Source organism: Taeniopygia guttata, chromosome 3 (genome assembly GCF_048771995.1).
Source record: "Taeniopygia guttata chromosome 3, bTaeGut7.mat, whole genome shotgun sequence".
Classification (NCBI taxonomy): Eukaryota; Metazoa; Chordata; class Aves; order Passeriformes; family Estrildidae; genus Taeniopygia; species Taeniopygia guttata.
In genome coordinates this window covers 98,324,601-98,351,501 of record NC_133027.1, presented here as the reverse complement: position 1 = coordinate 98,351,501, position 26,901 = coordinate 98,324,601, and the positions used below count along the sequence as shown (strand labels likewise).

At 40.7% G+C, this 26,901-nt stretch overlaps 1 long non-coding RNA gene across 3 annotated transcripts in view; it reads right to left on the bottom strand.

Moving 5' to 3' along the window:
- Positions 1-20,089, bottom strand: part of LOC115494503 (uncharacterized) — a 94,086-nt gene extending 73,997 nt beyond the window's left edge. Inside the window, exon 1 of one of the 3 annotated variants that reach the window (XR_012055287.1) lies at positions 19,499-20,089. This is a non-coding gene — a long non-coding RNA (uncharacterized lncRNA). The remainder of the gene's footprint in view (positions 1-19,498) is intronic. The other 2 variants (XR_012055288.1, XR_012055286.1) reach the window with 2 other exon arrangements.
- Positions 20,090-26,901: the final 6,812 nt, after the last annotated feature.

The window sequence follows — 26,901 nt, the reverse complement described above, 5'->3', positions numbered from 1 at the left end:
CTGCAGTTGATGGAGGTCTGTACTGAAGTGACGGGAATAGACACTCAAAGACATCAACAGGCTATTCAAGCGCTTCCAGGAAAACACAGCACAGACTTTGACTCAACAATAACAGCTCTGCACAGGCTTCCTGTGAATCCTCACACATGGACAAGTATTTAGAAACAAAAGGCTCTAGTTCAGCCCACTGCAAGTGATATATACATGCTCTGTAATTTCCGTATCTTATATCAACAGGTCTTTTGGTAAAGCTGCCTTGAAAGGCACAGCGCAATTGCCACAGATTAGTGGTTTTTGGTATAGTCAGCCTCAAAGCCTCCCTCAAGCTATCAAAAAGAACTTTTTATCTCTGGGATGTAAGGTTTCCTCACTCAGGCATAGAATAGATGAGGCTATGCAAGATGAGCAACAGCAGCCTGCTATTTTAAAGCTGATATAGGAGCAAAAAGCAATGCTGAAATGCAAACAAAAGTCACTAACTAATAAAAGGTGGCTTCCTCCTTTCAGGGGAACAGATTTGATATTGCTGCATCTGTTGTGGCTTTATTCAACACTGTGCTGAGCAGGAGAGAACTGTGCACCTTTTGCAACGCAAATAATTTTCTTCACCTCTCAGTTTCCTGGATCAGCCCCATTTCTCATGATATAATATTCCAATAACTCTGCTTCCACCCTTGCTTTCCACTAACAAAAAAAACCCAAAAAAAACCCAAACCAAACAAAAACTCAAATAAACAAACAAAAATCCAAACAAACAAAAACCCAAAACAAAACCAAAAACCCCACCATCACTTATGTAATATTTAGCACAAAATGCTGTTTATTTTAGCCTTTTCTAAAATGCAGAGCCTTTCAGAATACTTTCTCCAGTCATGTATAGTAATGGAAATGAGACCACAGCTGAATAAACTGCATCAGTATTAAACCACCCTTCTGCCCACTTCTCTCTACACTTCTCTAGTTTTGTCTAAAGCTACACAATTTGAATATATGAACCAGGAGTGGGTGGTGCTTTGCAGCTTCAAGCAGACACACAAAGTATGGAGAATCCAGAGAAGCAAACATGCTGCTCTAATCTCCAAGGAACATTCAGAAGACACAAATGGTTAGAGCATGGTGCTAACAACACCAGGTTGTGTGTTTGATCCCCTTACAGGCCACTCACTAAGACGTGGACTCGATGATCCTTGTGAATCCCTTGCAACTCAGAATATCCTGTGATAGTCTACCTTAGACATGTTTTTTCACTTTAGGTAAAAAGCACAAATATCACATTGGAAAAAATGGTTAAATACACTGAAATCTCAAAAACAATCAAGCAAGTAAATCAAGCTCATGCAAATGTGAACATTTAGGCAACATAAGGAAGGAATAATTAAGAGAATAAGAGTGATTGCTTACAAAAACAGTATTAAAAATTTTAATCTTGAGGAAGCAGTTATATAATAAAGGGTTGGGTTATCCAAGACACAGATGAGTTCCTGAGGTGTCAGTGGATGACAAAACAGGTAGGAAGAACCAGAGACGACTTGACTACAAGGCAGGAGTTTCTCATATCATCCATGTCTTATAAGCTCTCTTGCTAGTCAAGGAGGATGTGCTCTAAAGGCAAACAGTCTAATATGTTGAAGCCCGAGAAGAAATTTGTAGCAGAACAAGGTGAATTCAATCCCTTAATAATTGGGTCATCGCTGCTTACTTACACCTACAATATAAAGATCTTTTTGTGGCAGTTTAAAGAGGAAGAGCAGCCAGTGGATGGACAGAGGTTAGTTGCATACTGCAGCATTACTTTGCATGGGATTTTATACCAAGAGAAGTGGTCTATAGTGAAAGGACTCAAGATTTTTGTTGCTTTAGAGAAGTGAGGTTCACATACTCCCACCTTGCAAGTAAGAAGCCTCAAGCAGAAGCACGAAAATCTACACATTTGTCACTAGGTCTAGATTACATATTTTCTTACTAATTTCACCTCATGATCAATTTTCCATCATAATACTGAAAGAAATGGGACAGTTATGAGCTTAAGGGAAACTCCTAGCAACTTCTATCTCCTGTACAGCTTCAAAGTGTGGACAGCAGCACAAGCTGACTAATGAAGCAAGGTGTTGGACTACAACTGCAGATTTCAGTCCCAAGATTAAGGATACACTGGCAGAGGCCAGACAGGGAAGAATTCACCTCACCATGTCAGAAGGCATCTTGGAAAATAAAAATCTTACTCTTCACATTACTTTTCTCTGCTGGGGATGAGGGAAGAAGAGCACACTAAGAAGCCTTCTAATGAGATGATTCACTTATTCTTTTCCTTTTGTAGGACAGAATCCCCTATGTCACCTTGTTTGTTGCTGGAAGACTGTCCCTGCTACACAGGTTTGGTTGGCCTATCCTCTGAGAGCACTGCCTTTGCTATAGGCAGGCAGATGTTCTTCCTGTCCTGAAAAGAATAGTTACTGGAGATTGCTGCTGGGATTTTTCCCTAAACATCCTTAGGAAGTAGACTTCAAACAGAAATGTTACAGCTCTAAGTACCAGATGTAGCTACGTGCTGCACAAACATGTTTTAATGATTCCAAATTAGGTAGAGTGGCAGGATGGCACCAACCAACTTTGGGGCAATTTATATCATCTTAAAGTAATGACTAGGGGAGGAAAAGTAAGAGTAAAATGGTAACCTGCACTTTGAACATTCAAGCAGCAAACACAACAGTATCAAAACGCGTGAAATGCTTGGGATCACAGCTAAGGATGAATCTCCACGGTTCCCCTGCCTACAGAAATCTGTAATGCAGAAAGCTAACAAATTTTACTCAGTTGATACAGAGCTTTGGCATAGGCTGTATGTACTTACAGGTCCAGACTGCAGACCTGATAGGCTGGGTTGTATAGAAGAGGGCCTCTCCTTATTCCCCAAAGATTTTTTTGTGTGTGTGCTCTCTCCTTACAATGAGAAAGAAAAGTCCTAGCCCTAGAAACCAAACCCAAATGGTGCTTTACATAAGACCTCTAGCTTCATATTTTTCACAGTATGAAAATATTGTGAAAATATTTCTTACAAGAGCTTTATTTTTGCAATACATAGAAAGTACTTGAAAAGCTGTGACCTGAAAGAGCACAGAATTTCATTGTGATGCTGACATCTGCTTAACCTCACATCTCTATTTCTGTTCCTACTACAGCTATGACTGTCTCTGATTTTAATCAGTGTCACAACCTTTCATATTAGCTCTAGAACGTAGAAACATAGAACAGAAAGGGGAGGAAGAAAAAATATGGCAAAAAAAATTACCTTCTGTATTTAATTATCAGCATGACCTGTCTTTAACCCAAACACTATGGTTAATACGTTTCCTGTAGCCATCATGTGATTAGCAGCTCTTGCACCTGTTGGCGTATTTAGACATATATTTTTGAGTTAACAGCCAGTGTCTCTTTCTAAATAAGCCATGACTACATTTTAAATTGCTGAAGTCAACTTCCTCAAGCAACCACAAAGCAAGACATTCTCGTGGGAAAAAAAAAGAAAAGAAAAAAGTGCTAGACATCAGTTTTCAGCTCTGAAACCTCAACTAAACCCATCAATTTATCAGAAGAATGGAAAAGCAATTAGAAGCAACCTGGTCAAAATAGAGAATAAGAAATATAGAGTGGGATAATAGGGTCACAGGTGGAAAAATAACTTTATCTATATCTTTATCTTCACTTTGAAGTGCTGTTGCTTTACCCTGATTATCATAGATAACAAGTTCTCTAAGGGCAAACATTGGAGTATTCTTCTAAAAACACTCAGAACAATATAACTAATTCCCATTCAGGAAGAGAACAGAAGGCTTCTGGCACAGAGCACCACACGGAGTTGCTTTAACAACTCTTAGGTGTCTGCACTTGGAAAATAACATCACCCAAAAGGTACAAGTTGGGGGTTTGGGTTTGTTGGGGTTTTTATAAAACAGTGGAGTCATTTACCCTATTCCTCCTTTCCCTTGTGCCTCAAAGAATTGTTACTAAAATAGTTTTTGTCTTCCAGGTTATGTTTCAGGATCAAATTTTGTGATCGTAGTTTACATTACTCCCCAAGTAACACATTTTAACCTCATCCTTATCTCCACTCATTCCTTTCTCAGACCTCCTTGATGGGGCAGACCTGGATTTCCACTCCCTGCCCAAGCACACCCAGCTCCTTTCCCACCAAAGGGGTAGGGGAATGACTGTGTCTGGGGCGTTTTCACTCAAAGGCTTTGTAGGTACCTTGTACCTAGTGTCACCACAGGGTCTTCCCTGGTTACCAGGCAGTCACTGTGACTGCGTGACTGCATTTGTTTGAGACCACTGCTACAAGGACATGCACCAAGCTTCATCTGGGTGTCTTCCACTAGTATTAGTTCATGGTTTCATATACAGGAATGAATGGAAAGATACCCTAATACCAAATACCACCACTAACAGTTCAACTGTATTTTTGAGCTGGGTAAAATACAATCCTTTGGAACAGTTAAGGCTGTGTGGGTTTTTTTTTTTAGTTTTGGGTTGTTTTGGGGTTTTTTTTGGCATGGACAAGACCCAAGATACTGACTGTCATTATCAGATTCTGGCTGGCAGTCAACTGATCGTTTTGTATGTCCACTCCAAGCTTTTGCATGAGCTCTGCCCAGGCACAGCCCTCAGCTCAGGCTGCTCACATTGAAGCAAGCACGTCTCCATAAAAGGCTGCTCTGTACTAAACATGCAACCACTGCCCAGCATCACATGGAAGAGAAAGAAACAAATTGTGAGCCTTTCCTCCAGCTCAGTTTTTTATTTGGAAAAGAAGCCATCTCTGCAAAAGCTGAGGGTGAGAAAGCAAAGTTGTTATTAGGTCTGACTTTTGCCCAGGCCAACAAGGAGGTTGGTAACTTGTAGAAGAATTTGGTAACTAGGTGATACAGAAGTGAAAGAGGGAATCTGCAGCTTTCACCTTGCTACAGAAAACAGTCTGACAAATAACTAGCAGGATATGCAACCTAACTCACCACAAGGACAAACCTGGGAGTTTGTTACCGTCATCCTCAGATAAAGCCCTTCAATTTTTGTGCAGAAATTGTGTTAACCTTCATAAATGCCTCCTATCTCATCTCCACATGAAGCCATACACTTCCGTATAACATTACAGCCTCTATAACATACTAGTGACAAACAAGATGTGGTTATGTTGCCCCGGGGTTTATTGCTTGATTTCTGTTTTTGAAGTTGATGTATCTGCTTTGAGTACTAATTATGGTTTTGTACTTTTGGTTTGAAGAATGATGTTAAAAAAAAAATTAGTGAGCAAGAGCAGAATTGCTAATACAGAAAAGTAGTTATGCTGGTTTGCCATGGGTTTCGCTATATAGTTTTGACAGAGGTGATACATGTGTTTCTCAGGCACTAGGCACATTGGGTAGCCATGAATTAAACAGCCACAGATTTGGGTTTTCCTGCTTACTCACATTTTTTTCCCTGTAGCTGTTTAAGAAGTTGAAAACCTCAGGAGTGTTAGGTCATGTGATAAAAATTCCTTTGCACATACCCAAACAAGCATAGAGAGATGGTGGCAAGAGGGGAAGCTCAAATAATACCCAGCCCTGGCTAGTCACGGGAGCCATGAGCTCACCACAGCCTGATCTCCACAATCCCACAGGAATATGGAAGCACAGGGCTGGAACCCAAATTAAGAAAAAGAGACTCTACCTAGACCCCTCCTGGGTCCCAGCAGGGCTTCAGACCCAGTGTCCAGGCATGAAACTCATCAAGATGGATCAACATCAGAATGCCTTTCAGATGGAGGGGAGTTGCTGCCCAGGGGTATGGGACACATTGTGGAATACAGGGGCAGAGAGCAATTTGGGATTGCAGAAGACTTTCTATAGAGTGTTAGAAAAGGTACCAGAGATGGAGAAATGAATGGATTTAGGTGATTTCAAATGAACAGCTGTGGGGAAAATAGGGAGACAAAGGAATATAAAAGATTGGTCACATGTAACCAGCTTGCTCTTTGGTATACTTGTCTGGCTGCACCGACCCTGACTTCTTATCAAATTAATTTCTAACTTTTATGCTGGGTGAGGGAATCTATTCATTATGTACATGCATGTGTACAGGGATCTGAGTGCACCTACCGGGCTCAGAGCCTGGGTTGGAGTGTCACGTACCCATAGAGTGAGCGCAGGTGTGCAGGGGAACATGCGAGTGCAAGAAAGGCCTGAGCTGAACCAGCTGGTGAGAAGATGAACCAGCCTAGGAGCCAGGGCTATCTCTAGAATACAAGGGAGTCAGCTACTGGAAACCAGGGCTAAAAATACATATACCTTCTCCCTCTCAGCAGGGAAAGGGAGCAGCGTGCAGCCTTTACTAATGCCTGGGAATACATTGTTAGCCTTGCTGCAGGTTAGGCCTGGAAGTGCAGCTGCCTCACCTATCTCGGGCTGCTGGTGATGTATCTTCCCCTAAGACAGCACTCTTTTCTGGATTATTACAACTGGCACATAAATTGTTGTCACTACTCCATAAGACAGTTATATTTCATAAAGTACTCTAATAATTAAGAGGGACCTTTATGCAACAAATGATTGTTTCAGCATCTTGCCTTCTCAAGTTCACTCTGACTTTGAAAAAAAAATATGCAATGGCTACTATATTAATAATCCTCTGGAACTTAGATTGAGGCAATTCAACTGGGGAAAAGAAGAGTCATGAGAGAGTGAACCTTCTATTACTCACAGGAAAGAGTAAATTTGTTCATTGTTCACAGGCAAATCCCTGAATAAGATCATGAAGGACCTCCATATCTCTTAAATTATCCATTATCATATATTATGGCCATAGCCCTTAATAGACATAGCAATAGCCCTCCTTCAGAGATGAGGAAAAGTAGACTTTCAATATCAAAAGCAGTTGGGGAAGACGCTGCCTGAAGGGTGTGCAGGCTATATAAACAGGAAAGGAAACACAGGCAGGGAGAGGCTGAGTGCCTTTCCCCAGGTCATGCGCCAGAACCTTGGCAGAGCCAGAAATAGCACTCGGGCTTCCTGAGCCCCTCCATCCCACAGCACACCTGGTGTCCCACGCAGTTCGCCTGCAGACATCAGTCTCGGCTTAGAGACACCCTTTCAGACATCAGTGCAGCTGGAAAACAGAGCAGCAGCAGCCTCACAGGAGCAGCATCTTTACTCTTTTCAGGAACTGAAGTTTTAGGAGAAAGTATTGGGACAGGACATATTATACAACAGTGGTGATATTTTAATATTCTTCACTCCAAATCAGTTGTCTATCCTTTCCTGGATAGCATTTAAAGGATTTGTTCTTCACTGTAAACTCATAGTTTCTCCTCCCACGTACAAGGCTATTTTTAATCATTGGACAACATCATCACAAAGTCTAGTTATATGTCTGCTAAAAAAAAGCTCCCATTTTAAGCACTAATAAACCAAAAATCATAGCACAAGAAGAAATCACTCTGCTAGACAAACATCAAACACAATAGACAGCATTATTGTTTGCCCTTTCCTGTGAACAGTGGAGACTTGTCACCCTGGAAGTCATTCTTAGTTAAGCAACTGAAGTACAGAAATACTCATTCTGCTCATATTCCATGTGATAACAACTGCATTATCTGAAAACAGTGCTTGGGCTCCCAGGTCTGTTAACCCACAAGCAAAATTCATCAGTTGAGAATGAGATGTGTATTCGTTCTTCTTGGCCCTTTTCTACCAGCAGAGCAGTGCTTGGGTTCCTTAAAAAGCTCAGAAAATCAAGAGTGCAGTCAGTGGTGTCTCATTCAAGAGCAGTGTCTGCGTCATTCCCACCCAGCAGCACATGCACTCGGTGCTCTATTTCATACCCCCAGGACTGTCTGGCTGTGTTAATGCAATAAGTAGGTGTTTCAGTTTCCTTGTTTCTACTATAGCAGGATTTGGGGGAGGGTTTTAATTTTAACCTATGGAAATTTTATATAATTTTTTTTCTTGAGCCTCTGGGCTGCTTTCTCTTCCAGAGGGAGCATACCTTAGCTAAACAAAATGCTTCCTCCCTCTCTTCCAGGTTTGAGCTAATTACACATCCACATTACTCAGTATCCACAGGCTGCTACCTCTCTTTGCAGTAACAACAGTCACATAAGAACCAAAAAATGTAACATTTGTGAATGCACCCTGCCTCGGTACATGCAGCCATGCACCACCACAACCACACCAGTATTACTGGGAACATGTCCTGCTTCGTGCCATCTTGTGCTATTCTGCTTCTGCCTCCACCCTGTACATTCCCACCCTATGGCTGAAGCCAATTTACTTGTAAAGCCTCCAAGCCCTAGAAGCAGGCTGCTGTCACCTGCTTCCCATGGTCTTTCAGCTCCTTGGTCCTTGAGGTTTAATCATCAAAGCTGAGCTCTCCTGGTCATGTAGCAGAAGTGGCACAGTCTAGGCTACCACCTCCCCACCAGAGTGGGGCAGGGGGAGAGGACAGCAAAGCATAGCTCTGTGCCCAGCTCCAGCCTTGTACTGGGCAAAGGAGAAGGAACCAGGCAAGGGAGAGGGGCACCAGGCATGCCAGGCAGGCTGCAGCCTGGGGAGGAGCAGGGGAAAGGTTCCTCTCATCCCATTTCTGTTTTGAGATGCATTGGTGTCATTTGGCAAAATCTTGCTATTCTCCTTGAAAACCAGGCTCCTCTGGGGCTGAAGAAGGAAGGGCCAAATATTTTGATGATGCATGTGGGGCCTGGAGTAAAGCAAAGTGAATTAATAACGCTACACCTGGGCACTGAGTGCACACACGGCCTATTATTCGGGGGCTGTGAGCCAAATGCCATTAACCTCCGAGGCAGATCATTATTAGACCATAACACCCAACCTGTCATGTATCCTTGTTTCATTAACACAGTTCTGGAAAGCCTCTAATAAAGTCAGGGAAACTGTTGCCTCAAAATTAGCAGAGATTACAAGATCTTCCATGTGGATACCGAAGAGAAGAAAAGGAAGTTCATGACAATAATTTTAAGGGCATTAGAGATAACTGTGATAACTTTGCTTCTGATCTAAAGCCCACTGAAGGCAGTAAACAGGCTCCTATCCTTTTCTTCTGAAACAGATTTTATTATTATAAATATGATTCTCCCCCACTCATTTCTTAAATTAAATTAGAGGTTGCCCAGCCCAGAAGAAACCTGTAATGCATATGCCAAAATATTTGCATGGCTGACAAGCTCTGTCTTTGAATCTTCATGAAAGGCATATAATTGTGTTTAATGCAATTTATTTGTCATTAAAGAAATAAGCTTTGATCCAAACATCTTTGCAACAGAGATCCAAAGAAACTAGATTCCAGGTCTATTTTAAAGCCATGTGCACTTAACATTCATTCCTTTCCTTATCTGATTAGGAAATTTATTCCCTAGTAGATTATAAAAATATAACAAGAACAACAAAAGGTTATACTTACATTAATTTATTAATGTATTGTAACTCATGCCTGGGCTAGTTTGCTGTTAGACTATTTATTGTTTTAAGAAGGCCCATTTCCACCCAACTTACACAAAAAATCTTCACAACAAATATTATTGACTATTCCATCCCCCAACAATTTTAGATAGCATCTAACCAAGTAGGTTTCCAGTATTTCAATGGATCTCTCAATGGCAGCTGACAGAAATTCCCAGAAATGTAACTGAGGAAAGAAGGACAATGAGAGTTTTGAAAACTTTTAACTGAAACACTTTTATGAATTATTTTAATGACAGTGGCAGCTTGTCTGCATTTAAGCATCTATGCAACATGTGCAGGGCCAATGTGGTCACAGTAATTCTGTCCACAGGGGAGGAACAAGCTACTGGTTTGGAGGTTTTCCATGTAGGTTTATTTTTTATCTTGTTTTTGGTGTAATCCAGATATGAACAAATTAAATGCTCCAGAATGTGATCACTTAAAATAAAAAAAAAAAAGAGAGAGAGAGAGAAAAAGCAACGGCTCCTGCTACAAAAACCCAAAAAACAAACCAACACAAAAAAACACCAAAAAAAAAAAAAAACCAAAAAAAAAACAAACCTGCAAACAAACAAATGAAAAAGTACCAAAAAAAAAAATCATAAGAAAACACCTGAAATAGAAAAAAACTGAGGTTTTTTTTCCCTGCCAAATGCCTCCAGGAAACTTTCTGTAGAAATTAGAAACTTTCTGTAAAAATTAGAATCTCCCAGAATCTGGCCCCTAGTGAGAAACTGCAGTGTGCCAAGGCAACAGGGTAAAGGGTAAAAAATATAGAAGGAAATTCTACATCAATTGTGAAATAATCTAGATCATCCAATTTCCTTCTACATCTGTGAAATATTTCTTTGGAAGGAGAAAAGTTAATTAGAAGTCATGATTGCCTAAATAAAAAAAGAATCTTGAAAGATGTGACTTTCAAGCTGATTCTTATGCACATGAAATTTAGTTATTGAAGTGTTTAAAAATCACTGACACACGCAGTAGATGGGCCCATCTTTTGGCCACATCAGTCTCTATAGCCTGGGTAATCTGTTTCTGACACTGGCAAATACCAGGTAATGGGGGAAAAAAAGCAAGACTAATGCAAGCATGTGGCAGCTCCTCACTCTGCCAGGATCAGCAGAATTCACAGGTCTCCTGTGACACTCCTTAATCCCACACTCCTGAATTTATGTGAAGTTCTTGCACCTCCACCCTCTGCGCAGCTGCTTAGATGATGTTACAAACCATGTCCCCTTGCTTGAAATCCCAAACCCACTAAAATTTTTCACATTCTCTGGGTCTCTGATTATAAGCAGCAGCAAGAAAATTTCTTTTCATCTTCTCTTTCTTTATGACATCAAAATACTCTTGTCCATCCTTTCTCAGTAGCTTCTTTCCCAAGAAAGGAAGCCCCAAGCCTATTTGCTGTACAGAAGTTGTTAGGTGCCTTTGACAATTACTGTTTCTGTGATCTGAATCTTCTCTAGCTCCGAGCTACCTTCCCTGATGTGGATCAGATGCCCTTAGATATTTTCTGTGCTGATGGCTTCTGACTACTTATCCCATTTTGTGAAGCCTTAAAGCAGGCAACAGTGAAACCAAAAGCCCTTCTGAAGATCAGTAGTGAGGCAAGCTGGGTTTTACACTCATCACTTCCAGAGGGTCTGGCAAACAAATAAACACATTCTTAAAAACAAACTAGTACCACACTCCCAAATTCTCTCTGCACCAAAAAAATTCCAGTAATTCCAGGTTTTCATTCCAAGTCATATAATTTTTTAGTGAGGCTGAGTCAGATTTTTTAACCAAGCAGTTTCTTTTTTAAAGAAAATAAGAAAATTTGAGAGCAGGTCCAGTGATATCAACAGATTAGTTAAATCCAATTTCTAATGGTACCATGCTATTATTATTCTGACTATCATTATGAAGATCCTTTTACTCCAAACAAAGTGGCATAAAAATTGTCGTGCTGTAAAGACAAAGCTACTTTAGAGTGCCTGCACAGTAGAAAGCTCAGTCCCAGCAAAATTGTCTCTAGAATACACTAGTTAACTCTAGTTAACTAGTTAACTAACTCTGTTAGTTTAACCCTACATTACAAAGGGCCTAAAATATAATGTCAGGCTTCTAAGTGCAAAAGATCCATTCTGGAAAGTTTTTCCACATGTTTTTAAGGAATAACCAGCACATGCCTTTGAGTGTCCCAAGAGGTAAACTTGGGTTTCTGTCCCCAAATGGAAGGACAGAATTATCTGCTTCTGCAGACATTTTCCGTTCCATTCCATAGGTTCACTGAGCTCTTCAGTCACATGTATAAGCAAATGGAAACATCAGAGAATGAAATGCATCCCCCTTGTCCCATAATGACCATTGGCTGGATCTTGCAGGAAGATCCAGAGGCTTGTTGCTGCTGTCAGACCCAGCAGTGGTTCAGGAACAACACTTGTGCTTGTGGAGAAGTAGAGTCCAGGCTGGCAAATAAATACAGCTCCACTAGAAAAACATCAGCAAGCAAAGAGTCCCATTGCACAGGGTCTGATTTACACCACAGGGACAGCTTCAAGTCCTTCAGGTTTCACCCCAAGCTAAGTGAACACTGCATAAACCAGGAACCTTTCCTTATAACTGAAGAGTACAGGTCCAGGGCTTTGGCATTTAGGGAATGGTTGTAGCTGTGATGACATTTTTAAAAAGCTGTGGAAGCCCAGCCACAGATGCAGAGATGAAGCATTCATAGCATGCATTCTAATAATTTTTGTTTACACTGCTTAGGGAAAAAAACCTAACTATAACTAATTCCTTTTCGTGTGGGAATCTGCTCTGGTTTAACTCAAAGGTCATTTTAAAGTCTGTGTGCATTTACAGTGCTAGACAAATATTTGTCAAATATACAGGCTGCTGGTCTTGTTTGAAAGATAAAGGTTATGGAGGGAGGAGGGGAAGGGAAAAAACCCAACCAGTGCAGAACACTGAACTGAATGAACCTCAAGGAAAAGCATCCATCTGCCAGCGAGAGACACTCTCCTGCTAGCAGAGACTGCCACCTTTTGGGGAACAGCTTCAGAGGCTGAGCAAAGAGGATGCTTCATCTTTCCCATAAATTTCCAAGCTTGGTTCTGTATTTGCATCTATGTCAGAGTCAAGCAGCTTTAATTTCTCAACTTCTGGTAAAACTGAAAAAAGAACATTTACAAGAGGATGTCCAAGTTCTGCTAGTTTTTTCCTTTGTTTCTAAAAAAGCATGGTATATTTTGTTCAGTCTGTTCATCTCTGCTGCTAGTATTTTCCAATCTCAAATTTACGAATGATTCATACTATTTGAGCTAGCAGATTTCAATCAAATTTCACAGAAAGGGAAATACCTCAGATCCCAAAATCCCAACTCACTTCCTGAGAATTAGCAGTTGAGGAAATGAGGCATATTCAGATTCATGCCTCATTTGGGGAGAGCAAAGGAGGAACATAGGTAGGATTCTTTTTGGCTGGAAGCAGCCAGTCAGCCTGGATGTCACTCTCCAACAGCCACTGCAAATACTCTTTTACCCCAGCACTGACCCCAGACACACAAACACTGGGGTCATTATGGTTAGATAAGCAAGAGGCAAATTAGATCACAGATCAATTGGATTAAAATGTCATTGACTCTGCTACTCTTTTGGTGATTGACTTGTTCATGCACAGGGACAGAGCCCACAGGGAGAAAATGAAATACTTTCCACTCTTCACATGTGTGTTTTTGGAGCATGCGTGAAACATTTTTGTTAAAGACACTGCCTTAGGATTTTTGGTTATGTTTTATCTGCAGTCTGACATCAAAAGAGGTCACTGGGTTAAAAAAAAAATTAAAAAGCTGTTTTTAAGAAAAATAATCTTACTACATCTTTGAAGTAGAAGCAGATTATTCAATAATTTCTGCTGTACTTCTTGCCTCACTTGACAGAGAGGCTTTGGGTTTTATTTTCCCTTTTAAAATAAATGTCTGTCCAGTTCCAATCCCAATTTGACAGAGACCTCAGAGATATTAGGCTCTTGTAAGAGTCCTGACAATATGTAGGAAAAGGACAGAGCCTGAATACCTTATAGAGGGACAGACTGCAGCCAGAGCTAAACCACACCATTAGATACCAGGGGCCGTGCGGGAAACAACGTGTTATATTTTATCTCACTGCACAATCTGTAGCTGTGTCCCACTCAAATCCCTCTCCTGACCTGCCCTTTACTGGTTTTATAAAAAACAGTCTTTGCACTGACACTGCCTCTCCCCTCTCCCTCTCTTGCCCTCTTGAACAGGGAACCCTGCAGTCTCAAATCACAGCAGAAATCTTCTGTACAGCCCTGGGGGGTGATTCTGTACAGTGGTTTCACAGGAGTCTGCCCTCCATCTAAACTACCTTCCAACCCTGTAAAACTCTGCCTTCTATCACCATTCTTCATTCAGGAGAATGAAAGGGCATTGCCTTTCAGAAGGTCAAAAGCACCCATGTGTTGTCCTTGTACTACTAAAAGGAACTAGGCACAACATTGTCATCTGCTGTATCTCCCAAAGCAACCTTTCCTAGCTGCTGTCCCTGCTAGGCTGCTGCATTCTTGTCCTCTCCATTCTGCTCCTCGTCTCCAAGCTGAAGAGGGCATTGGAGGAAAAATAACTTCTTTGATGCAACTCTACCAGCCCCAGCATATCAGTGGAGTGGGGGCTAAAAGGCACTCCACTGATCTTCCTGTGTTGATGATTTTCCTCTCCAGCAAGAAAGGGGAGACGAGAAAAAGTTTAAATACTTGTCTCTCATGAAATTTGCTGAGAGCTCACTGGTTAGAAGCCACAAGCCCCAGATTTGGAAGCATCAGAAGAACACAAGATATTTCTATACAAACCATTACAAGCTGTCCTAGTCGTCAAAATACAGTGAGATATGCTAAAAGCTACCAAAAACTGGCTGACTACTTATTTCCATTTCCTATGCTAAAATACCATGGTGGCTACAAGCAACCGAAGCCCACATAAATTTGAAGCCTAAGCCAATTTTTCCAGCAGTTATTCTAGATTGTATCCAATCAGAACAGCACTTGTTCCAATTTTGGTGTTAGCCAGGGTTCAGGAGGACAACTGAACTTAAAGGATTTGTTCCACCATAGCTGAAAGTTTAAAGCATCTTAGGGAAGTATGCTCTTAAAACTCCTGCTATTGGAGTGGCTACTTATTCAGCACCTCTGAATTAAGGTTTGAGGCCAAAATAATTTTCCACCCCCTACAGGCTCTGGAAGGAACAGGCTCTCACCACCATGGGAGAATATTCTCAGACATCTGCTTGCGGGGGTAAAAGAAAAAAAAAATCGGGCATCTTCTTGTCTTAATAGACAGAGGATTTATTAATTGCACAGGAAGAAGACAGAAGATAACTTATTTCACCCTTGAAAAGTTAGTCTTCACAGAGACAGACATTCAGAATACTCTTTTTAAAGCCGCATAACTTTGAAGGTTGCTGTGATCTTGGCAAGTCAACAAGTGTTAATCAACAAATTTCCTTTTTCTCCTGGGAAAAGATAAAGCATTTTCTACATTGGAATTGCTGCAGCAAAACCATCAACACACACCAATCCAGTGAGCTGAAGAACACCGTTGGGAATATGTGACAGTTAAAGGCTTGAGTGAACCTTTGTTCAGCAAAGACACAAGATCTGGGGTAATCCCAAGTTTCCAGGATTTTATTATGAAGTGCCCAATAATGTGACCACAGATAAACAAAAAAAAACTAATTTGGCCCCTTGAAGTTTTCAACGTCAAAGCAGGTAGGCTCACTCTGAGAAGATGCCCCTGCAAACAAGTGAAGTAAAACCAATTGGAGCTGTTGTGGCCTCCTTGAGCTGCCTTCAGCCCTGTCTGGATTGCATCCCTTCTATAAGTCTGACTATCATCTGCCTCTTGGTTTACTCTCAATGTCAAAGACATGTTGGTTTGGTCAGGAACATGGATCAGAATATCAAGAATCACTCCTTTTACCTCAGGATATCCCATGAAATTAGGTAAAAATCAGGCTTCAAAGGAGTATTATAGTAAAGTAAAATAGATTTGCTCCTAAGCCAGCAGAAACATTCAAATTTTTGTTCTCCCTAAAACAAATAATATGCTACTCACCAAAATTTGTCAAGTCAGGCTTTAACAGCAGGATAGCAGAGTGTTCACAGGCACACCAAGTTTGTGTCATGTTAAATCACCTGGGAAAATTATTTTTTAAAACCTTGATAGATGAATAAAATACATATGCTTTGGTTTAGACACCAGAATGAGGCTGGATAAACAGGTCTGGACCAATTTGTCAACTTAGCTAAATTTAAACAACTATTTCAGCCTTATTTTAGCTAAAGAAAACTCTTAGTCCTTATACTTTCTTGTTGCCCTGGTCATATTACTAACAAGATGTTACTTGAAACATTTAAGCAGAATGCAATTCAAAATCATCATACATGATCAGCTAGAAGATTTAGGACAGTGCGTTCTAACACAGAGCAAGATTTCCTATGACATTGAAACCCCTCCCAGAGTTCAGCAAGGTTTGGTCATCTACATCCCTGTGGCTCCTTGGAACTCTCTCTTGCTAGATTCAAAACAAATGCTTTGAAAGGTTGATTTATTTCTAATCTTCCATTAATTTTTCTTGTTTCTAAAGGAAGAGAAAGAACTAAAGAAAAAAACCCAAAACTAGAAGACAGTTGTCTACCCCGTGGTGAATATAGCAGCAAATATCTTTAATTATTTTGAAACTTTCTAGTAATTTTTCCAGAAAGAAAACCAAGCCCCCATTCCAGGAAAGGGAAAAAAAAAAAAAAAAAAAAAAGCGAGTGAGGGCCTCCAAGAGAGGGCAGTCTCAGACTAGGCATGATTCACAGAAAGCATTACAGTAACACCTGTTTTCTGCCACATTTTACTGTACATATCTAAGAGGCTTCATGTTTAAATACCACCATCCATCAAAAAATCTTGGGTAAAAGTGTTGCAACTTACAAGCTGGCCTGCTGCAAGTTTCAAAGGAAGGAACAGTGCTCCACACATGGATGTAGTCCAAAAAAATATGGCTCATAAATACTGCTCATCTTTAAACACACCATCAGTTTTATAGAAGCCAACTCACTTAGCTTCCAAATTCACCAACAGCAAGGTTTTGTGAGATACAATCACACAGATTTTGCAATATCAAATTCCAGCATAGCAAAAAATTATTATTTTAAAATTTGCAATTTATGTAACATATCTCCTCAAACACAAAGGTTCTCCAAGGCTTTTTTGTTTGGTTGGTTTTAAGCCACTAGAAGTTAGTTAGGCTATGCCAGCCCTACTGTCCATTTTTCCTTCTGAGCAGAGGCTTGTCTACCTGAACAACTGGGGAGAGAAAACTACACCAGATCAGAGCCTTTTCTACTTTTCATCAAAGCTGTGGTGTCAGCCCCCAGTACAGTATCTTCTGTATCTTCTTTCTTGTCAGTGAACAGACTGGCTTCTAGAAAGACACAAACCTTTCCACTAATTCCCATCGCTTCACACACCTCCAAAGCTTTAGACCCATCCTTTTAATATTGATACTTCAGTCAAAGCACCAACTGACTGATGGTGGTCTCCAGGCCCTGTGGAGACACCACATGCTGGGTATTACACTCAGAAGACAAAAGTATTATTTCCTAGCTGGAAATAGCCCAAGTTGTATAAGTCATTTACCTCTATTCACAGCAACACTGAAGGCAGAGCCAGCTGCTGGCACATGCAGGAAGCAGCACTCAGAGCTCTGGGCACCAGAGGCAGTGGTGCTTGTGCTGGAGCCATGCAGAGCAGCAGTGCACTGGGGACAGACACAGGCTATCCCTTGGGAGCACTGAACAAGTGCTTACCAAACTAGGGATGGAGGAACAGCTGTGAGCATGGCACTACTTCAAATTATTTAGCTAACAAGACCCTGATTCATGTCCATGAGCCTCTTGCAAAGACCCTCAGTCTGGCTGCACACCACCACATAATACCTGTGAGATTCATCTGCTCCTGCCCTGCAGGTGACAAAGCCCAGACAGGTTCACCAGTCAGAGAAAGTGGAGTCCAGCGAATTTTGTTCCTTCAGCCAGAATCACCCTTATCATCTCAGAGATGCACCTCACACTTTTTCTATACCTGTCTCCCTAAAGCACTCACACCTTTGTTCATGTTGCTGACCAATTTCAATGAAGTTCAATTTCATTACTTTCACTAGGATGGTGAAAAATGTCATACCCTCATGTTTTTTCTCCAATGAGGTTGACCCATGTGGATATCAGGAAATTCAGACAGCACTGAAACTTTCAGGGCCGGAAGGCAAAAAAAATGCAGGGAGGAGATATCTTAATGAAAATTGAACTTCTTTAGTGTGATTTCAAGGTTGGATAAGAAAACACACAAGGACCTATTTTCTTTCTTCCTTCACTGAGGAACTAAAAATCCTCCAAACAAACAAATACTCCTTTGCTGCAACAAACTCCACCTTTGCTGCAAGAGAACATCACCATGAGAAACCCCAAACAACTTTTATCTAGGGTGTTACCCAATGTGCAGACCCAAAAAGTTTTGTGTCTGAAATGAGACTTTTAAAGCCACAATATGCCATTGGTCTCTACAGTGATAATCCTCCTGAGTGCTTTTACAAGCCAGAAGAGCTAAGCCAGCTACCACTGAGGTTAACAGAATGGTTTTCATTGGTTTCAGAGAAAGTCAGCCTCAGTGCTACAGGGTAAGGTCCTTGGACAAAAGCATCAAGGGAGGATTTTTAAATTGTCTGTGCAGTAATAAAGTCACAACATATCTCAGGATATCATGACTTTTAAGAAGGCAAATCCCCATTTGAAAACCACACATCCAAAGTTTGGAATTTCAAGTCAATTCAAAGGACTTGAGTCCATGAAGTGCTAAGCAATTTGAGTTCCCAAGCTTCAAACAAGTAGAGAATCCCAGAAGTGCAGTTAATTACCCTAACCACAGAATTACAGATACCTTATTTTTAAGAGAAAAGCCAAGAAAACAGGTGTTTATGCAGACACCTGCATAAACACCTGTTTATGCAGAACAGGTAGAAAGGTAGTATTTTTGTAGAAAGGTAGTATCTTGCTTTTAATCATGCAACACCTGTTAAAGCCAGCCCTTATACAACCAAGCATAGACAAAAGGATAATTCAAAAAGCTTACTGTAATTTAGGTTAAATGGATCTCAGCAAAGAAAACAGAAGATGAAAGAGAGCACTAGGATTTAAGGTGTGAGGCTTCTTGGAGGAGCCTGAGTCCAAACCTGGATCAGTGGCATCCCAGGTTCAAACACTTACCCAGTCACGCCTCAGTTCCCACCACTGAGAGGAAACAAACCCACATTTTTTACACCTTAGTACTGTACTTTGGAGCGTCATCCTCAGAACTGTAATACAAGTGGGAACCTACCTCATTCTGTAAGATCTACAAAGAAGTTTATAAAGCTGAAGGCAGCAGCCTATGTTAATCTAAAAAGTGGTCTCAGAAGACCTGAAAGCCTCTTGTCCCCACTCCCCCCAAACCTAGAGTACATACATTACACCCAGAAGCTGGTACTCATGACTGCTAACAAGTGTTGTACTGGCCTTTAAGCCAGTCCCAAGTGGACTTGGAGCAAAAGCATCCAACTGAGACCAACAGGAACTCTATATTCAACTAGCAGAACTGGACCAAACTCTGCCACAGACAAATTGCTCCATAAAACCAGCAGGGCAGGAGCCCTACCACCTGCCTTTACTGACACCCTCTTTCCTCACCTGTTCCTACCACACTCAAGGTGACAAGGAGCACACCTGAGCACCCGGGACACTGCTGCAGTTTGGCAGAAACAATTTCTTCTTTTCCTATCTCACCTGACCCCTCATAATGACAAATTGAAAATCACTCTTAGCAAATTAATACAGGTTTTCTATCTGAGCAACACTTCTGCGATTGCATTGGTGAAAATAAGCAAAATTAACACTACACTCTTCATAACATGAAAACTCACCCACAGCATCCTCCTTCCTGCTACAGAAGAGTTGAAATCGCTCACACTCGCATGGCACTGAAGGTCTCCGAAGTTTCTTTGTGCCTCGCTCCCAGGGCCAGCCGGCGCTTTCCCCCCCGGCGGTCACTCCCGGTGTCTCAGCCCACCCCGGGGAGGCACAGCCCGCCCTGCCCTGCCCCGCTCCGCTCCGCTCCGCTCCGCCGGGGCGGGGCTCCCGCCGCGCCCGTCCTGGGGCAGTCCCGGAGCGCCGGGGCTCGCTGGCAAAGCTGGGGGGCCGTGCCGTGCCGTGCCGTGCCGTGCCGTGCCGTGCCGTGCCGCCTCCCCGGAGCGGCAGCAGCGCCGGTTCCCCGTGGCTGCGCTTTGCGGGCACGGCGCTGGGACACCGCCACGCTGAACACCGTAGGCGAGCTCCTGGAACCACCTTCCTTTCTGCTGCGCTGCCCTTGTCCTCGTCCCCTTTCCTTAGCCTTGCGCTACAGAATTTTAAAAAAGCAGGAAGGTTTTGATCAGGTTTGTTAAGCCTGTGTAGAGGTAGGAGCTCCCCTTGGGCTCCAAACGTCCATCCGAGCTCTGAAGTCACCGGTTCACTCAGAATCGTCTGTGCAAACTTTTGGCAACAAACCCTACAGCCTTCTAAAGCCCCCTCCAGCTCTGAGTTTAGAGAAATCTCTGGCTAGAGGGCCCCAGAACCAAGCTGCTAAATTCGAAAATAGTTTCAGTTAACTAGTAAGTCAGTGCCTTCCTTTTGCTTCCAGATTTGCCCTTTGATTTGCTGCAGCTTATGGGAGAATGCCAAATAAAATATGTGAAATGTAGCCTTGACTGAATTCACAAACTTTTTGTTTTGCCAAGGTCACCAATTCCCTATTTGGGTACTAATGAATCACAAATTAGCTGCCAAAAATGTGGGAATTATTATTATTATTGTCAATCATAAATCTGGGGTTCTTCATGTGGCTTATGATATTTTAGCTTACGGTACAGCCCTGAAAGTTAAAAAGCTTTTTTTACCTGCTATAGTCTCTTGAAATCAAGCCAGCTATAAAATACTGTCCACTTTTAGGCTTAAAATAGCTGAAATTACCATTTCCTGTGGTTTCACATGAAACCGTGCACTTGGTGATGAGTGTGCCTACTGTTGTAAAATAAGGGCACGGGGCATGGCCAGGCAACTGAAAAGGGGCATTTGTCAGCCCAGAGAAGGTCAAGAACTGATCACAGCCCTGAAGGGCCTGAAGCAGATAGGGAGGATCTTGGATTTTTCTGTCCTTTGCTGTATTGCTACTTCTCATGACTTTATCAACAATTATTTTCAACAGCTTTTTGAGCTGCAGGTCCCAGAAGCTAGGCAGCTACACAGAAAATGCCACTTTAAAAATAATAAAAAAAAAATCTTGCTTTCATCATTATAGGAATAACTTTGGACGTATAGCATGGGTACCCACAATGGCTGAGAAAGAACCTATCAGGGAAAGGCTAACCTATTTTGCTCCTTGATTTTATTATTTTGGGATATATTTAAGACTACTTAGTGTTACCTCCTGTGTGCAGTAACTAAAAGGCAAGAAATTTGTTCTTCCCCTCCCCAAAAGTCAGCATTGAATGACGGTTAAAATCATGCTTTTGTGCAAACTCTCTACTCTGAAATTTTCAGTGGTCTTACATCTGTGACTGTGAATTTGAATTAATACTAGATGCAAATTAATATCATCTCTGCTGCTGCTGAAAACCCAGGGGTTACCGACAATGAAAATAAGTATTCAAAGTTGCTCATGGTATTATAAACCATATTTCTATACAGGTTATGTACAGGAAATGTTGTCAGATTCAGCAGAAAACAAAAGACCAGCTTTGCCACCCAGTTGTCTGGGTGATATTCTTATGATTTCAGCGAGAGAAGAACACAGATTTGAAAGCAGCTTATTTACAGGTCTTACCCTTGAGTAATTTTAAAAAATAAAGTCAAATCACTGCCTCCGACAGAAATATTAAAGCAATGAGGGGGCTTAAAGTTATTTTCCTGTTTAAAACGCAATGCAAAGAAAATGCAGACTGACACAATGCTTATTTAAATAAAAAACAGCAGGGGATGTACATGAGGACATATGAATGAATTATGCTCTGATCCTAACAACACTGAAAGGTTGATAAGACTTGCACTTACTTTAACCCAACATACCATATGGTAGATGACTCTTTATCTTTTCTCAGCTGGAAATATCCTCTATGGAATGACTAAAGTTGTATGGAAAGGGTCCAGTCATATTCTCACTAGACAAAATACCTTTTATTTGGGCTGTATTTCATATCTTTCCTTATCAGTATGGAAACTTCAGAAGTCACAATACTTCAGCTACAAAGAATGAATGAGGTCCCCAGTACTTGGTCTATTGATGACAGATCCTGCCTGTAACTGCAGAGGGTGGCACAGCACAGAGGACAATGCTTCTGTGCCAGGGGCACAGATAGCCCTGAGGCAATGCAAGGTGCCTGCCCAGCAAGGGAGTGAACACATAGCAAAAATTAAATTCTCCTGAGCACCTCCTTTCAGGCTAATAAACTCAGCTCTGAAATCTCTCCATGATAATTTTTTTCAAAGGTGAGCCCAAGTCACTATGTTAATCTAAGGAGATAAAATAGAACACGTTGCAAAATTATTTCTTATTGGGCATAACTTTATTTGGATAGGTGAATGACCTTGCATGATGACAAATATGTTTGTGTTATGATTTCACTCAGACACAGTTTTCTTCAGGAAATCAGTTCGTTTTCCATAATTGGGCTACTGTGTGTGTAATAGCTGAAATAGCTGAAATCCTCTATGTATGTTGGTGTAGTGAGGAAAAAAATAATTAAAAACCAGAAAAAGAAAGCCAAAAAAACTATAATAAGCTGTATTTTTAAATAACATTTTTTTCTTATTTTTGTAATAATGCTAAAGCATCTTCAAGGATGTTCTGGAACAGAATGGGCTGACAAAGATGTAGGTTAAGGAAAGGAGTGACTGAGGATAATGTAGGTGCATATAAGGCATACTGGAGCCCATAGCAAAGTAGCTAGGAGCTTAACGCTCATTTATGGTTATCATGTTCCTTGCCTAGATATAAATTTAAAAAATGATAGTGAATATGGGCTTGTAGGTAAATCTTCCAAAAATCTCACCTGTAGGCTTTTGAAGAGAGCATTTGCCAGCAATCCCTTGTACAGTACTCCCTGTGGAGCTGGCTAGGGGCCACCAGGAAGTAAGAACAGTTCTTTAAAATGTTACATAACCAATATCATTTTGTAGCTCAGACGAGGAAATTTTTCATGGATTTTTTTTTTTCATGGAAATTTACCTTGGGGCAGGGGGATGTGGAGTGTGTGGTTCTGTCCAGTGCAGTCAGAGCACAACTTTTAGGGTATTGTCTAGTCATTAGCTAGAAGCCAATCCCATCCTTTTAACTGACTAGAGCTAGGCTGGCATTTCAGTATGTGAACTTAAAGTCAAACCTCTTGTTTCCAGGTTTATGGCACTTGCTGCAATTTAAATAAGTGGTTATAAGACCCATAAGACATAGATTTCATATCTTAGAAAATATTCGGGTTTATAATAAGTCAATCAAATTGTTTGTTATGGACTTTGATGAAGAGGAGCAGAAGAGGAAGAAAATAAAGCCACTTATTATGGTGGCTAACTAATGTCCAAGAACAGGGTAAGCAGCAGGCAACAGAGTCTTCTTCACAGGTTTTTCATACAGAAAATGTGAAAACAGCAGACCCAATTCAAGGGCCAGGACACAACCGCCACAGAGATTCTGCCCTTGGCTGATTTCATGACCTTGCCAAAAAACTGATGCTTATTGTCGGCAAGGTCACGTTCTGTCACATTTCTGTTTTGACCCCAGGCTCCTTGAGGGGGACACACACCTCTGTCACACACCATCCTACTCAGTCACTGTTTTCTCCCTCATAAATATATCTGTATGTTACAGTGAAGCTTTCTGCCAGAATTTGTGTGCTCCCAGAATGTCCTTGTGCACAAGCAAATGAGCTTTTTTCTGGGAGGAAGGTTTATTGGATCAGATAAAGCAACATGAAAATGGCTACCCCATTTCAGTGTTCCTGAATAGTTTCTTGTCAAGGTTTTGCACTGAATCTCATAGATATAATTAGCCCAGGAATCTCTGCACTGTTGTCTATTGCCAACTGTAGATATGCCAGCATTTCTGTTTCATAGCTGTAAACTGGAATTCCTTGCAGGAACTGGCCACAAGTTCAGTGACTTTGTGATACAGTAAAAGATGTCTGTAGTAAGGCAAGGTGAGGCCTTTAACAATCTTACAGAAGACTTTCTTCTTTGTTATTCAGGTATAGGGAGACAAAATTCTACTGTTATCAGTCTCTATAACCTTTCAGAAAAGGATCTATCAATTACAGTTTGTAACGTGTAAATAAACACAGCTCCTCAGTTGCTTTTTGCCCTGTTCCATCTATCATATACACTAGTGCAAAGCGAGTATATTTGCTCGGTAGGTGATGTGTGGAGAGCTGGATGACAGATACAGTGAAGATAAGAAAGACTTATGGAGTTACTGAGACCACTTCCTGTTGAATCATTTATCAAGTGTTCTGTCAGTTTACAGATTTTTCAAATCCCAAAGCACACTAAAGACAGAATGATACACAGTTCTCCAGAATTCCATCGTTAGTTCTAGCTGAATATATTAGTTTTTAATTGCTTTTGGTGCCAATGATCCAATTACCTAGTTAAACTATTATTCTAGTTACTGAATAATCAGTAAAGAGCAAGAAGGTATAGAGGGTACATGTGTATCTGCATATTTACTTTATGCTTTCCATATGTGTATTTTCTAAGAAGACACTGAAATGGAGCTATGGCAGTCTCTTTGCTTTAATTAGTTAGCTTCCCTGAATTCCTTATGGAGAATGCAGATATCATAATGCCTTAAATGCTAATTATGTATTTGTTCAGCAAGTCTCAAGACATCCTCATGAATTTCTTTCCTCATAAGTCTTCAAGAACTGCAAAAAGGATTTTCATCTCTGTCCAGGGATCAAACCTTGCAGTGCAGTCAGGAAATCAATTTGGTTTTGCTGAATGAGTTAATTGGCAAATGGGAGGCACAGGATACTGTTTGGCAGACATTACAGTAAACCTCCTACAGTAAATAGATACTTACAAGTTCACTCATTTGCCTTGCACCCAAGACCTTTCAGTTTTAAACATGCTCTTGTCCTTGATTTACTATTTTAAAATATGTCTTCATATTCAAACCAGAGAAGAAGCTAATGTCATTTCTTCTTTCACCCAAGGAGGAGGCTGCTACTTCCACTTAAACAAATTATGGTCTCTTTTGCACTGTTTCACTTTCCTTTTCTCTCTCCAAACTTGCTATTGCTTTGCCAGCAGAGCTGAAGCTAACATATAGCAGGACAGTATATTGTTGCTATCACTTATGCTGCAGTTATTGCCAATTTTTACTTTCATTTCTTTTTTTTTATATAAATTTTCCATAGTTGCAAGGGCACAGGAGGGTACATAACAGCTGGGATAACTGCGTATGTTCAGAGAGTTAGAGATGTTCGTGCCTGAGTAGCAATTGTCTCTTCACTGTGTATCTCAATATCTGAAGATAATTTCTCTGTAAAGCCCAATGCATCTTATATCAGCATCTATGCTGAAGGTCAAATTTAGAATAGGATGTCAGTAATAAGGGATTGTGAGTAGGTGCAAAGAATTCCAAAGGAATTCCAGAAGCTGCAAATCAGCAAATGGTGTATGTAGACACCAGCTGTTTCAGACCGCCCAGGTTAGACAGCCTTCCAATACACTGGATCAAAGCGCTGTTATTTGGAAAAACGGGATAGAGCTGGCAAAATATTTCCTTATATTGCAGCTTTTAGGCTGTTAAAGTAGCCAGGTTATCTTCCTTAGACACCTCTTTTGAAATAAAACATTAGCCGCTCTTCAGGACACACACTATTGCTATAGATTTTTACACAGCTGGGCTAATTTGTGGTTAAAAATTTAATCAATAACATTAATTAATGGTACGGTAAGAAGAGTTATCCCCTCTTCACATATGGGTAATTGAGGCATTGGCTAAAACAAATTATATATCCAAGCCTAATCTTTAGTCTTATACCCTACATGTGAAACCATCCTTCTTTGCTCATATTTTCTCCTTCCAACTGCAGCAGTAGATAAAATGAAATTCCACTTAGAAAGGAAACAAGTATCAAAATTCTCATATGTGCATTGTGCATTGTTTTTCAAAAGCAGACAAAGGCTAAGGTGCCTCCTCTATTTAGTTTTTGATCAATCCCCATGAACTTTTAAAAATTATTCTAGCCAACTGTGCTTCATTGTTCCCTTTAATGAATTTTGATGACCACTCAGAATATACATTTGAATTTCCTGAAGATAAGCACAAATGTATGTATATGCACCCTGTCTGTACATGCTAGATAACAAAGACAATACTACTTTAAGTATACTAAGAGAAAGTAATCTAATTTTACCATGAAACACATCCTTTTGTTTTTTCTACAGATTATCTAAAGAGCTCAGGATCTGTTCCTTTGCCAGCACTGGGATACTTCACTTTCATGAGCTGATTTATTACAGTTTCTTTTCTTTGTGCACCAAGAAAACAGTTCTTCAATTTTGTACAAATAGTGAAAAACTATTTACCTGCAAAATCTTATTACCATATACAAACCTACTTACATATCAATATAAATTACTATATTAAGATGTTTGTGTGTCGTGAAGGACAGAACAGAAAATACATATAGTCCTGTGACCCATTAGGGTGCATTAATTTTCTGAGTGATGGTTTGGTTGAATGATATTGGTGTTTTAGTAATTTGTGAAGATGTTGAAACCCTCCAGGGATCAGATTAACATCTAGACTAGTTTAGCAAACCTAATTTTCTTCCATGACATTTTGCTGTTTTGCATCATCCGAGAATTTCACCTAGAATGTTTCACAAAAATTCTGAGACACTATAGATGAAGCAGTGTCCTTTACCCAAAAAATAATAACATTCCCAAATCCAAGTAACTTCTTATATCAGTTGTTTATGGAATGACAGAATTGTTTCATTACACCTAAATTTTGGAACTTCCTTAATTTCACACTTCACTCTGTACTCATTAAAATTCTAACTACTCTTCAGAAAAGCTAACTTCTTGAAGCCTGGGACTAACCCTACTCACTTTGGTGAAAAGGTGCAGCATGGCTTCTCCCACAATAGGTATTGAAACAATGCTGTCAAGCTATCTAAGCTTGAAAGAGATTTGAAAGATGAGACTAGAGGCTGTGCACGTTGTGTCTGACACCTCTGAGTAATCAAAGAAAGCCAACATGTGTCAACAGTCAACTCAAAAGCCTCAC